Source organism: Mesoplodon bidens, assembly GCF_964165515.1.
Source record: "Mesoplodon bidens genome assembly, chromosome: 1".
NCBI classification, from domain to species: Eukaryota; Metazoa; Chordata; class Mammalia; order Artiodactyla; family Ziphiidae; genus Mesoplodon; species Mesoplodon bidens.
Window position 1 is genome coordinate 5,404,345 of NC_138176.1, and position 12,657 is coordinate 5,417,001.

Sequence of the window (12,657 nt, forward strand, 5' to 3'; positions counted from 1 at the left end):
CAGGAATGAGGAAGCTGCAACTCCAGGAATTAATGGAGTCACCAAGGCTGTGTGGCTTCTACGTGAAGGAACTCAGGTCTGAACCGAGAGCCTGAGACTCGGGCTGGTCCCTCCACAGCTTTGTGGACCATCCACTGCCTCCTGGTTTTGACTCCTGGAGCACCCGTGTGGCTGAAAGGAGATACGACATTTACCGGAACGGAGGTCCATCAATGCCTCAGATGCAGGAGAGCACGCAAAACCGAAGGAAAACACCACATGGAAAGCCAGGGAAGGGATGAAAGCAATGAAAGCTGGAATCTCAGCAAGTGTAAGAACTTGAGGAATGTGAAGGAAAATAGGGAAGAAACGGGGTAAGACATGCAAGCGATGGCTAGAAAAAAGGCGACACAGGTAAGAGGCGGGGAGACCAAATGCCCATTGTTCATAGAATGAAAAATAAAGACAGCCCACGTTGCTTATAGAAGGTGTCCTTTTTGCAAATACAGATTGCCAAACTATAAAGTCTGGGAAACGGCAAACTTGAAAGCTCTGTGCTATTTTCATCCCTTTGTTGAGGATTTCCAGAAGACCAGAGGCATCTTTAGCTATCCATTCCTTCATCTCTACGTCCATCCAATAATAATTCTTTAAATCCCAAATTTGTGTGCTGCTCTGTGCGAGAGGCTGGGCTGACCCTCTGCAAAGCAAGAGAAGAGCCGTCCTTGAATAGCTCAACTTTGATGCTGAGGTGGGTATTTCAAGAAGATGAACTTAGAAATTCAAAGGGAATTACTTGAAAGAAATAAACACCTGAATAAAGTGAAATGTAGCAATGAGGCGGAACAGGACCCACTTGTCTAAAAGAGACACAGTCATGTGCGTATCATCCAACAATAGGACCTAAAGATGGTCTCCTGCTACCTCCGGCGTTGCAGCAAGCCCCCACGCACTCCCCAAAGCATCTTCGCACAATCAAGAGTGTAAATAACTAAACTGATGAACGTGCCCTTTTGTGATCAGCAGAATCACCGAGGAACGGATAGACGGTGCAGAGCTTCCTCGTGGCCCCTCCATCACAGCGATGCCTCGGGACCGTGAGCGTAGAGTCTGCCCTTGCTTCCTAAACCTCACTCCAGCCTCGGGCATTTCCCAGCCCTGGGAGTCCATGATCTTGAATTGTCCCTCAGAGAACAAATCAGAAATCCCAGCAAATAAAAAGAGTTCCCCTTGAATCTAAACTCAAGAATTTTCACTGATCTCAAGACAACCACTACAAAATCTGCCTCTAACTTGGTCACCTGCGGTCTCGGCCAGGTGGTCTTTCACAGTCAGTCCTGCAGGTAGCTGACCAGAGGTTGATATGAGGCTACCAGGTCCTTCTTCTTCTTCGTCAAGCCCAGAGCCTCCCCGCCCCAGCTCTGGAGGCCTCACTGGGCTTGAACCTGGGCACAGGGTCAAAGGGTGGGTAGTCAGTGGACCTCAGCACCTTGATGTGGAAGATTATAGCTCCTCCCATAAAGGCGTACTTCTGCGGCCCCAGGGGACCCAGTCACTTTCTTCCAGGAAAGGTTTTTGGCTCCAACACCCCACATATCTATAAAGTGTAAACAGAAGCCAGCCCTGAGGGCGTTTTTCTTTTCAAAGCTGTACAGATAGAGCGGGAAGATGAAGGGGGCTGCCCAAGGGCAGCCCCCAGGCCTGCAACACAGAGAGCAAACTCTCTTGGGGTTGGGGGGGGCATGGGTTTAGCAACTTCCATCACCTGGAGTGGCAGAGGAGACGGGCTTCATCCCACAGGAAGGCCACGCACCTCAAGGGAGGCAGAGAACAGCTTCCTGGAATCTAAGGGAGGCCGCAGAGCAGGGATGGACCCTGTCCCCACTGCCCTCACTGCCAGGACCAGAGTCAAGGCCAAAGGAAAGGCTGATCCCCTCTGAGGTCGGGGAAGTGGATGTGAACTGCACTTAACACGCAAGGTCATCCCAGCCACACAGGCAGGGTGGGGTCGGGACTCTCTCCGGGCAGGAACACACTGAATCACAAAACGTTGCCTCCTGCAGTCCCCGCTGTGGATTTATCCATCCACCAAGCGGTATCACGGGCACTGCAGAGAGCTCGATGCAGACAGCTCCTGTGCTGCCCCACCCCAGGCCAGCTCAACTGACAAGGGAGAGAAAGGGGGCCAGAGCTGCGTTAGCTGCCGGCTTTCCAGGTTCCCAAAGCCCTACCCCTGCATCTCGCTAATTCAAGAATGATCATCCAATAACACCCATCACGAGGATGGTGAGGACACTCCCTCTGCCACTGGTGGAGGGTGGCTCTTTGCTGGCCGCTGGCACAACCATCGTGAATCCTTCCAGACGGCTGTAAATTCACAGGTGGCTGGGGAAGGCAAACCACTGCCCCAAGGCTGTCCCACTAGCTGGGGTGTGTTTGAACCAAAGTCTGTCAAACTCTAAAGCAGGCGTGCTTCTCCATCTACAAAGGGAGCGCCTTACCTGGTGCAACCTTCGCAACCTTGATAATAACATTACAGAACTGGGATTCACTTTTCTGTCCTGACTTTCACCCAGGTGATCATGAGTCACATAGAAAGAAGGCTTGTGCCACCTCTTCGAACCTGACGTTGAGGACATGTTCTATGATATAAAACAAAACACAAGTAACTGCAGCCTCACCTCCAAGGACCAAGATAGGAAACCTTCATAGAAATGAACGTCAGAGAAACACGGGCTTCCCCTGAAGAAAGCAGTAGTTCCCTCACATCACACCCCAAGGATGCTGCACTCCCACTGTCCCTCATTTGTCTGGGCGGAGAGACATATTTATGCCCGGGTCCCACAGGGTTCCCTCTAGCCCCTTCTCATCCCAACAATCCCAGCTCAATACATGTCTTCTTTCAAGTGTTGTGTTATGTGTACAGTTTCTTGAAACTGAAAAACCACCAAAATCTACCTTTGGGGCAGACTATCAATAATTAGCAGCATGTCTGCCTTCTTGCCGTTTTTCTCAGTATGAGAAACTCGCTTCATAATGCACTGGATAGTGGGGAACTAAATTCCAGGAGAGAACACCTAACTATCTGACAAACACTGCTCAGAAATGCCAGGCCCCCCAAAATCACATGCAAACCATGTTTACTTCCAAGGATATCTCATAAAAGAGAAGCACTCCATTCCCTCTAAATCCAGCTTAATTCGTACGTTTAATATCAAAAATAAAGAAATCTATCCAATATGCAGCTTCTCATATTCCATTTCCAAACCATCTGCAGGTTAATAGCTAATTAAAAACACCTTGGACACAATGCACTGCAGGATCAGATGGGAATGAGATAGCCATTTACTTTAGTGGAGCAATACCATTCAGCTTGAAGAATCAAATCAGATTCCTGACCCCTTAATCCCAGGGATGTTGGGGAAAGCAGAGAGGCAGACGGCTCCCACATGGCAGGGAAGGGGGGCTTCCAAGGAAGGGCCAAAGCTGCCCCCGTCAATGCCTCCACCGCTGCCTAGCCCTCCCCAGCCAGGACAAAGGAGGAGGCATGACAAAGGTGTGCAGGATGAAGGTGTGGAAAGGTCCCTGAAGCAAAGCCACCCTGGGAGGTATTGATGGTTCAGCCTCCGTCAAAGGAGCTCAGCCCTACGAAACACCCCCCTCCGCTTTCAACACATATATCCCATCTCACCGAATCACAGGTGAGGAATTCAACCTGATAACTTCAGATTTTCTGGCTCTTGCATGAAACCTCACTAAGTTTTTCCTCTGAACATAATGAATCAAGAAAGAGAAAGGAGAGAGGGAGGGGGCTCCCCTAACCTCCTCCCCCAAACCTCTGCATCCCAAACAGCCCCATGTTAGGGATGCAATGGCAACAATTCAGAAAAAAATGGGGAAAAGATCATCTCTGCATATGAAAAATGGATTGAAAGCTGAAAAAAGTGGTAAGTGCTAAAAAGCGACCCACGGGTCAGACATCTGGAGTGCTCCAGGGATGATTAATATTTATATTCACAAATATTAACACTTAGCACTTTCTATCCCTTCCTAAGATCCTGTGTACCCAAGACATGGAGTCAGTGGACACTGGGTCTTGAGCAGAGAGAAAGGCTCATGGCATGTCTGACACAGCAATGCGGGAAAAGGCTTTGACTTTGGGGCTTTGGGCTGGAACCATTAGAAGCCAATGAAATGAAAAGAGCAAGCTGTCAGAGTTCATTTTCTTCCTAAATCAACCAACCTGTAGAATAACAAAATATTTCACTTTTCAATATAATTTGTATTTTCAATTTACTTGCAGCTATGGGAATCTGACAGGTATGGTATTAAGTAAAACCCTCCTCTGAAGTCTCATTGTAAAGGTTAAGAAGAAACAGCAAGCTCCAGCAGCCAGCAGCCAGCAGACAGCAGCTTACAGACCTGCAGTCAGAGGCTGGCTCGTACGTACAAACACGGGTCTCCCTCATACATTTCTGTGGTACATTTAGAACACCTACAATTAAGGAAATTCATTAGCTGGTAGCTAATCACTAGCTAATCATTTGTTTATTGTATACCTACATCTGGAATTATTTCTTTGTGGACCCAAAAATAACAAGGGTGACTGTGTTTCATTCCTGGAAAAGAACCACGACAAGAGCATGTCATGTGTTTTATCAGTTGACTTTGTAATAAGATCATTCCCTATCGACATTCATTCTTTTCAGTCAGGCAGTTACTCAGCCACTGTTTGTTCAGCACCTACTATGCGCTGGACAGCGACACCGAACTCCGAGCATCACTGAGGTGATGAGTGATTTCCCACAATGCAGCGTCCAAGGGTCATGCCCAAAAGTACAGAATCCCACGAAAATGTACCACATGACACATAAAAGTATCTTATATGAGCAAAAATGTACAGAAACCGTCACAAACCTAACATTCTGAGTCCATGGAGAAATTATATTAACAGTATTATCATTTCTTTATACACCTGCAAATGTACTACATATGTGAATTTCTTTTTAAGTATTCCACTGTCAAGCTGAAGATGGAGATAAAATATTACTCAACTTTATTTCTCATCTTGTGTCTAGAGAAGAACAAGTGCTTGATAAATAATGGTGTAATTCCATGTTCAATCTTCAAGATGATTTCATGTCAAAAACTGCATTTCACGGAGCTTCCATATAGAAAATATGTTAAGCCCCGCTATTTGGATGGTCACCATGCTTGTTAGGACCAACTGACCAGCAGGAAGTCCACTCAGTTTCCTTCTGCAAGAGTCCTCAAAGATTTTTTTTAAATAAATTTTTTCAAATAAAAAATTTTAATGTCAACCCACAAACACCACTCTTAAGAGGGGGTAAAAAAAAAAAAGGACTCTGAGTAAGAAAAGATATCAGCAACACACATCTCTGAAACAAGGTTCAAGGATGCATGGATAAAAAAAATGTGGTGTATATATACAATTGAATGTTAGCCATGAGAAAGAAGGAAATCCTGTCATTTGTGAAAACACGGATGGACCTTGAAGGCATTATGCTAAGTGAAATAAGTCAGACAGAAAAAGACAAACACTGTATGATCTCACTTGTATGTGGAATCTAAAACAAAACAAAACCAAAAACCGTAACTCCCCCATAAGAGACACTTGCTAATATTTTCCACACATGTCCTACGTGCCAGGCACAAGAAGGGCACCCCTGGGATCTAAATTCTCACCAGTGTGACTTACTCTCATTGTCACGTGAACCTGAGCCACACCCACAGGGATCTTCTGTGAAGCTGTAGCACCTGGCAGGGCATCTTGGGGAAAACTGCCTCCAATCCTCACCCTCTACAGGAGAGCTCAGCCCTGGCATCGTCAGTGGACGGCTGCTATTATTTATGGTAAAGGCTCCTGTCTTTGCTGGGGTCATGCAACAGAGAAGGGTGGCTGAGAAAAGTGGAAATAAAGAAAAGAGGATCACTGAAATGGATGACATATATTTCTATTAATTACTTAACATTACTGAGACTCCGTTTTTTTCATCTGTAAAATGGGGATATAATTGACATGGTGGGGGATGATTCTTTGCAGTAGGTGACTCTCATGTACATGGAAGGATGCTTAGCAGCATCACTGGATTCTCCCCACAGATGCCGGCAGTCCACACTGTGATGACAAATTGTGTCTGGACATTGCCGACTGTCCTCTAGGGGGGAAAAGCGCCTCAGGTTGAGAACCACAGAACAGATACCTAAGACGATGCTGGCAACACAGCAAGCATTCAGTTATCACGGGCTTCCTCCTCCACCCATTCTAGACTTAAAAGCATGACACCAGAGGGTCTCACAGTACACACGCTTTCTGCTAAGCCCCAGGAGCACTGGAGGTAAAATTTTAGGATGGAAAGATCTGGAATACGACCTTAATAAAATATATTTCCTCCATTTTGTTTTGCATTGAGAGCAGTCTGATGCAGCAAATAGAGAGGGCACTTGGCTTTATTCCTCCTAAAGTGAAGTACATCCTCTAGCATCAAGTGCCAGCAGGATGGCGTCGTCAACACCAGCCGGAGCTCGTAGCAAGGTGTGCACTGGCTGGGAGAATTCTTAAACAGATTTTGCCCTTTCAAAACTTTCCTCTAAAGCAAGCTTCCCTAAGTAAGAGTCCTGGCTAAGAGTGCTTCATCACTGCCATTCCTTGGAGAGTACTTTGATTTTTCATCTCGGAATTAAATGAGGAGGCCATTTGAATAAGACCCGACTGTATAAAATATCTGTGCCATGTGCAATAAATTAGTGGTTATCAACAACCAGGTAAAATCTGTTTTCGTTTTAGGCCAAGCTTAATTATTCAGCAAAGAGCAAAAGTATCCATGCCAGAGGATAACTGTAAGGAAGATGGTAAAATAATTTATGAAAATGCCATGAAGGATAAACAGGATTCCAACTAATAGCAAAGCGCCACGCACGTGGGCTCCTCTCCCTGCTGTGGGGTCCAGAGCACCATTCCTAGATCCAAATCAAGAGCTGGCTTAGAATCTCGGTGCTTCCCGATGGCCACCTCTGCCTCGGAAGAAGATCGCACGTGTTTCTCCCTGAGACTGGCCAGAAATGCGCTCAGCTGCAGCCCAAGTGGGCCCAACCCGGAAGCAGGTCTGGGCCTCAGTGCCTGCAAACTGGGGTCTGAGCTGCGAAACATGTCCGCTTAGCCCAATTTCCCTGCAGAGGATTAAGGTTCCAAGAGTGATGTTATGAAGTGTATGAGTCAAAGAAAGTGCAGGCATGCTGAGCACTAGGGAAATTTTCATTCCAGAATGTTTTCATTATCCCCACTTTGAATTCCTGTTTCTTCCCTCAGAAACAATATATATTTTTTTCCTTTTGGTCCTTAGCTAGTGGGGTCGTGACAGTGTTTATGTCAGCTACTGTATACTGTTTCAAAGGAAAAAATGATACTTAGGTGTGCTTAAAACCGGTGCTTTGTGACCGCCTGGAGGGGTGGGATGGGGAGGGTGGGAGGGAGGGAGATGCATGAGGGAAGGGATGTGGGAACAGATGTATATGTATGACTGATTCACTTTGTTATAAAGCAGAAACTAATTAAAAAAAAAAAAAAAGAAATCTAGAAACAATAAATGCTGGAGAGGGTGTGGAGAAAAGGGAACACTCTTGCACTGCTGGTGGGAATGTGAATTGGTACAGCCACTATGGAGAACGGTATGGAGGTTCCTTAAAAAACTACAAATAGAACTACCATATGACCCAGCAATCCCACTACTGGGCATATACCCTGAGAAAACCATAATTCAAAAAGAGACATGTACCAAAATGTTCATTGCAGCTCTATTCACAATAGCCCGGAGCTGGAAACAACCTAAGTGTCCATCATCGGATGAATGGATAAAGAAGATGTGGCACATATATACAATGGAATATTACTCAGCCATAAAAAGAAACGAAACTGAGCTATTTGTAATGAGGTGGATAGACCTAGAGTCTGTCATACAGAGTGAAGTTAGTCAGAAAGAGAAAGACAAATACCGTATGCTAACACATATATACGGAATTTAAAAAAAAAATGTCATGAAGAACCTAGGGGCAAAACGGGAATGAAGACGCAGACCTACTTGAGAATGGACTTGAGGATATGGGGAGGGGGAAGGGTGGGCTGTGACAAAGCGAAAGAGAGGCATGGACATATATACACTACCAAACGTAAGGTAGATAGATAGTGGGAAGCAGCCGCAGAGCACAGGGAGATCAGCTCGGTGCTTTGTGACCGCCTGGAGGGGTGGGATGGGGAGGGTGGGAGGGAGGGAGATGCATGAGGGAAGGGATGTGGGAACAGATGTATATGTATGACTGATTCACTTTGTTATAAAGCAGAAACTAATTAAAAAAATAAATAAATAAACTTAAAAAAAGATGGATAACCAGTGGACCTACTATATAGCACAGGGGACTCTGCTCAATGTTATGTGGCAGCCTGGATGGGAGGGGAGTTTGGGGGAGAATGGGTACATGCATATGTATAGCCGAGTCCCTTTGCTGTGCATCTGAAACTATCACAACATTGTTAATCGGCTATACTCCAATATAAAATAAAAAGTAAAAAAAAAAAACTTTCCCCTATCAAAAAAAAAAAAAAAGTTATTGGATATGTAAAACCTCAAAAGGAACCCAGTTATTTTCAAAAATAAATTAAAAACAACATCAACTAAAACCCCACGCTTCAAAGAAAGGAGAAAAGATGTTGAGAAGAAATAATCCAAGAGTCTCTTGAGCCCACAATGCTTGACACCCATGCTTTTAACTTGCACAACTATTTCAACTCCATGCCCTTTCACCAGAGCAGCGTTTCCTGGAAAGGAAGTAAAGTTGGAAACAAAACACGCTGTCCTCCCAGACTCGACCATTAGGTATCTCTTCTGGCTGTGGCTAGTGCCACAGTATTTAAGGCCGGTCCCCAGAAAGTGGGGACCCCTACCTTCCTCTCTCCCAAAAGCAAATGGTACATTTTCTCTGATCTAAGCCCAAGGCACGAAGCTGGCAAGGCCGAAAATTCCTCCACAGCAATGAAACCCAATGGCGCTATACCTGCAAATAGCCTACCCTGCAAATCTGCCTTCTGAGCAGTTTCATGGCGTCTAAGAAACGTGGCATCTCAAAGATGGAATCCCTTTCTAAGTCTTAAGGACCCTTCCTATCATGACTATATGTCAAATTAATTTTGGCAGAAACAGCCATGAGCTTGCCTTCCTGGATGCTGATACATCTGATGAATAATACTTATCAGTGGGGAAAATGCCATATTTTACAGGAGAAAAACAGCTAAGTTACAAAAATATGCATGGAAAATTGACCCAATGAAAGGAGCCATATGTGGTTGTAAGTGTGTAAATATGTATTGTAGGCATTAGGTTGGTGGAAACATAATGCACTGTGTTGATGGATTGAGGAAAACACTCCCTGGTCCAAAAATGCCTGAATCACAGGTGAGAGAAGAGGAGGAGAAATCAGCCAACACTGCCACGCAAAGACGATCGAGAACGCAGACTGTGCTCCCATCACCCTGGGCTGCTCGGCCTTCAAACAGCCATGATCAAAAAACGAGTAACACCCACACAAGTGACATCAATAGCAGTATGATCTCATAAATTCCAAGCTGGGAAGAAATGTCAGTGTTTGGAAGTACAAATTTAAGATGAAACCTTGACTTCAGGTAAAGTCAAACCAGACAACAGTTTAGATGGGTTGGTCTCCAATATTTGAATGGTCAACAACTAGACAAGACTCAATTGGGCAGCTCAGCAAAATCCACTGCATTCGAGAAGCTAGTCTTTAGGACAGGTCCAATGATGACCAACTGCTCATGGTCAACATGCCGAGCAGTAACATCTTAAGCATCTCAAAATTGAAATAAAAATAATGTCTTCCATTTTCTGTGGGCACAATTTTGAGTTCTCAACTTATTCCTTCAATATGATATTCTTTTGCTGAATATGTCATATATAAGGATCTCTACCATAAATTGCCAGTCTCCCCGGACAAATTGCAAGAATCTTTTTTATCACCCAGTGAGAATTTTGCAATCCATTACATTTTCCTTCGTGCTCTCCCAGGCAGCTTCAAGTATTTTGGCTTCTAAAAAACTTCCAGTTTTCTCTATGGCTTTACATGGTCTATTTTATACTCACAGTCTATGAATCCTTACTGGTAAAATATACCAAGTTCTGTTATGAATGTGTGTAGGATATTATAAAACAAATTATAAATATAACCTCCTTTAGGCCCCAGCTTAACATGGACAAAACCAAGGAGAATGAGACACAAAATCTACACCAAAAGAGGACACTGGAAAATACTGATAATCAGAGTTGTAAACCAGAGAGCTCTGAGGAAGTAAAAATGATGATTTAATTTATTTTTCATCCTAAGAGAAGTGGACATAAGCAACAAGAGCTAGTGAGAAGCTGAATCAGGGCAACTGAATTTTTTTAATTCTTCTGCAAGTCTGAAGGGTGGACAAATGTAAGAAAGGCTTTATTCCATGTTCCACAGTCCACATGAATAGGAAAGTCTAATTCTAAAAATCTGAAAATTATACTCAATCCTGCCCCTGTTTTTACCCCATGGCACACAGTAGAAATGCCTTTTGCAAGTAAATAAAAGCAGTTAATAACAAATGCTTCCTTCAAGGTGAAAAAGGAACTCAGTCAAACCAACAGACTCGTTTCCTACCAAGTCACTCCTAGGCCTTAAAATTCTAGTCAGGATTATTGGTGCACAAACACTCTACTGGGATGAATTCAAGCCCTACGACCGGAAGAAAGACACAGAAACGCAACTAAGTGGTCACGTTTGTGTTAACAACCAGAGAGAACTCTAAGACAGCCACAGCATAATTCTTCAACATTAGACTAGGCTACACACACCACAAACTGTAAACCTGAACATTTTAGCTGATAGAAGCTCAAGAATGGCGACCAGCACTTACCTGCCAACAGTGAAGGTCTATGCTTCCAATGCCACCTGAGATCTTAAATGGAAACTCAGCATTTGCTTCCCTCTGGGTAGATTAAATAGCACTTCTGGATGCTAACACACAAGCACGCATCTACTATACCTGAACTGTGCTTATCTTAAATGTCATCTTGCCGTCTGACACTAGTATATCCCAGAGCAGAGTTATAACATCAGACTATTGCCAATCACTTACTATCTTGAATATAGCAACCGAGTGACTACTGTCCTTTGGGATATTCATTATATCCTATAAATTTGATTCCTGATTTACAAGTTGTTGCCCCAAAACGAATGTAAAATGTAACTAAAGACAGCATCCAAGCCCCACGAATTGAAGAGCAGTCCATCTGCAGAGGCAAAGCTGAATGAGCACACGAATATTTAAGGGGCCGTAGAGGCTGATTTTGTCAATTTCTGAGCTGTAGGTGGTAAAACAGCATGTCCAGCTGTGCCATTAAAACTTAGATACAGACTCTGGAAACTTCTGGGAATTACTGCTTATCCCAAGGAGGCAAGGAAACATCCTCTGATGCATGCCGGGAGGAGTGGAGGAGAAACAGACAACTCTGGCAGCAGATATCATAAGACATCGAGCTCGTAAGTCATAGGAATAAAAAGGGGCAAATAGACAACGACAAAGAAACAGTACTATATGGTATCTATGTAATTTCTATGGGAAATTATTTTACTAAGATATTAGTGAGATTCTGTCCTAAAAGTTCACAGCAGGACTCCATAAAGCTCAATAATGGATGCGATCCTCCGTAACAGCATATACTTCTAATGGCTCCAAAAAGCTAAGTAGGAACATCTTGACTTCTGTGCTTAAAATTCACTCAGGTAAGTAGTAAATCTTGCAGAAAAGTTGTGTTTTAAAGACATAAGGATTAAAAACAAAACAAAATACTCTCTTTGGGAAACAGGAGGCATACTCAAGGTAGCAGGGTGGTTTTAGGCTACGGGCTCTTTAAATACTGGCCCTATAACCTCCCAGCTGTGTGTTTTTGGCAACTTAAGAAACCTTTGTGCCTCAACTTTCCCATCTGTAAAGTGGGCATAAAAACAGCAGCTGTCTCAGAGTGCTGCTGAGGGTATTAAGGACATGATGACTTGTAGTCTCCCCCGAGAAGTGCTTGGCACGTGGAAAGCATATGTTTCAGCTCACCGTTAGCCTGAAGATGAAAACGCACAACACATCACAAAGAATGCGTGTGTTAAATGAAAAAGGAGATAAACTCTTCACTCTGAAACTGGCATTTAAACAAGGATGTTAAAGAAAACTAAAGGCTCACCAACCAGATGTCTTAAGATAGCTTTAAGTGTTACCTAGTTGGCTGCATGGAGGCAGTATCTTCCTCAGCCACCCAACCGATTCAGCTTCTAAGACCCAATACTGTTTATTTAACAGAGGGGGCAGTGCTTTAAGGCAGTAAGATGTAAGAAAGAAAATTACAATGATCACAGCCCCAAGTTTTTTTTGTGTTTTTTTTTTTAATTTATTGACTTATTTATTTATTTTTGGTTGCTTTGGGTCTTCGTTGCTGTGCACGGGTTCTCTCTAGTTGCGGCAAGCGGGGGCTACTCTTCGTTGCGGTGCACGGGCTTCTCATTGCGGTGGCTTCTCTTGTTGCGTTGCGGAGCACGGGCTCTAGGCACGGGGGCTCAGTAGCTGTGGCACGC

The 12,657-nt window shown here is 44.2% G+C and overlaps 1 protein-coding gene across 2 annotated transcripts in view; it reads right to left on the bottom strand.

The window, feature by feature from the left end:
- The window catches only part of DOCK1 (dedicator of cytokinesis 1), a 535,086-nt gene that overhangs the window by 186,952 nt on the left and 335,477 nt on the right, over positions 1 to 12,657 (bottom strand). The window lies entirely within an intron of this gene.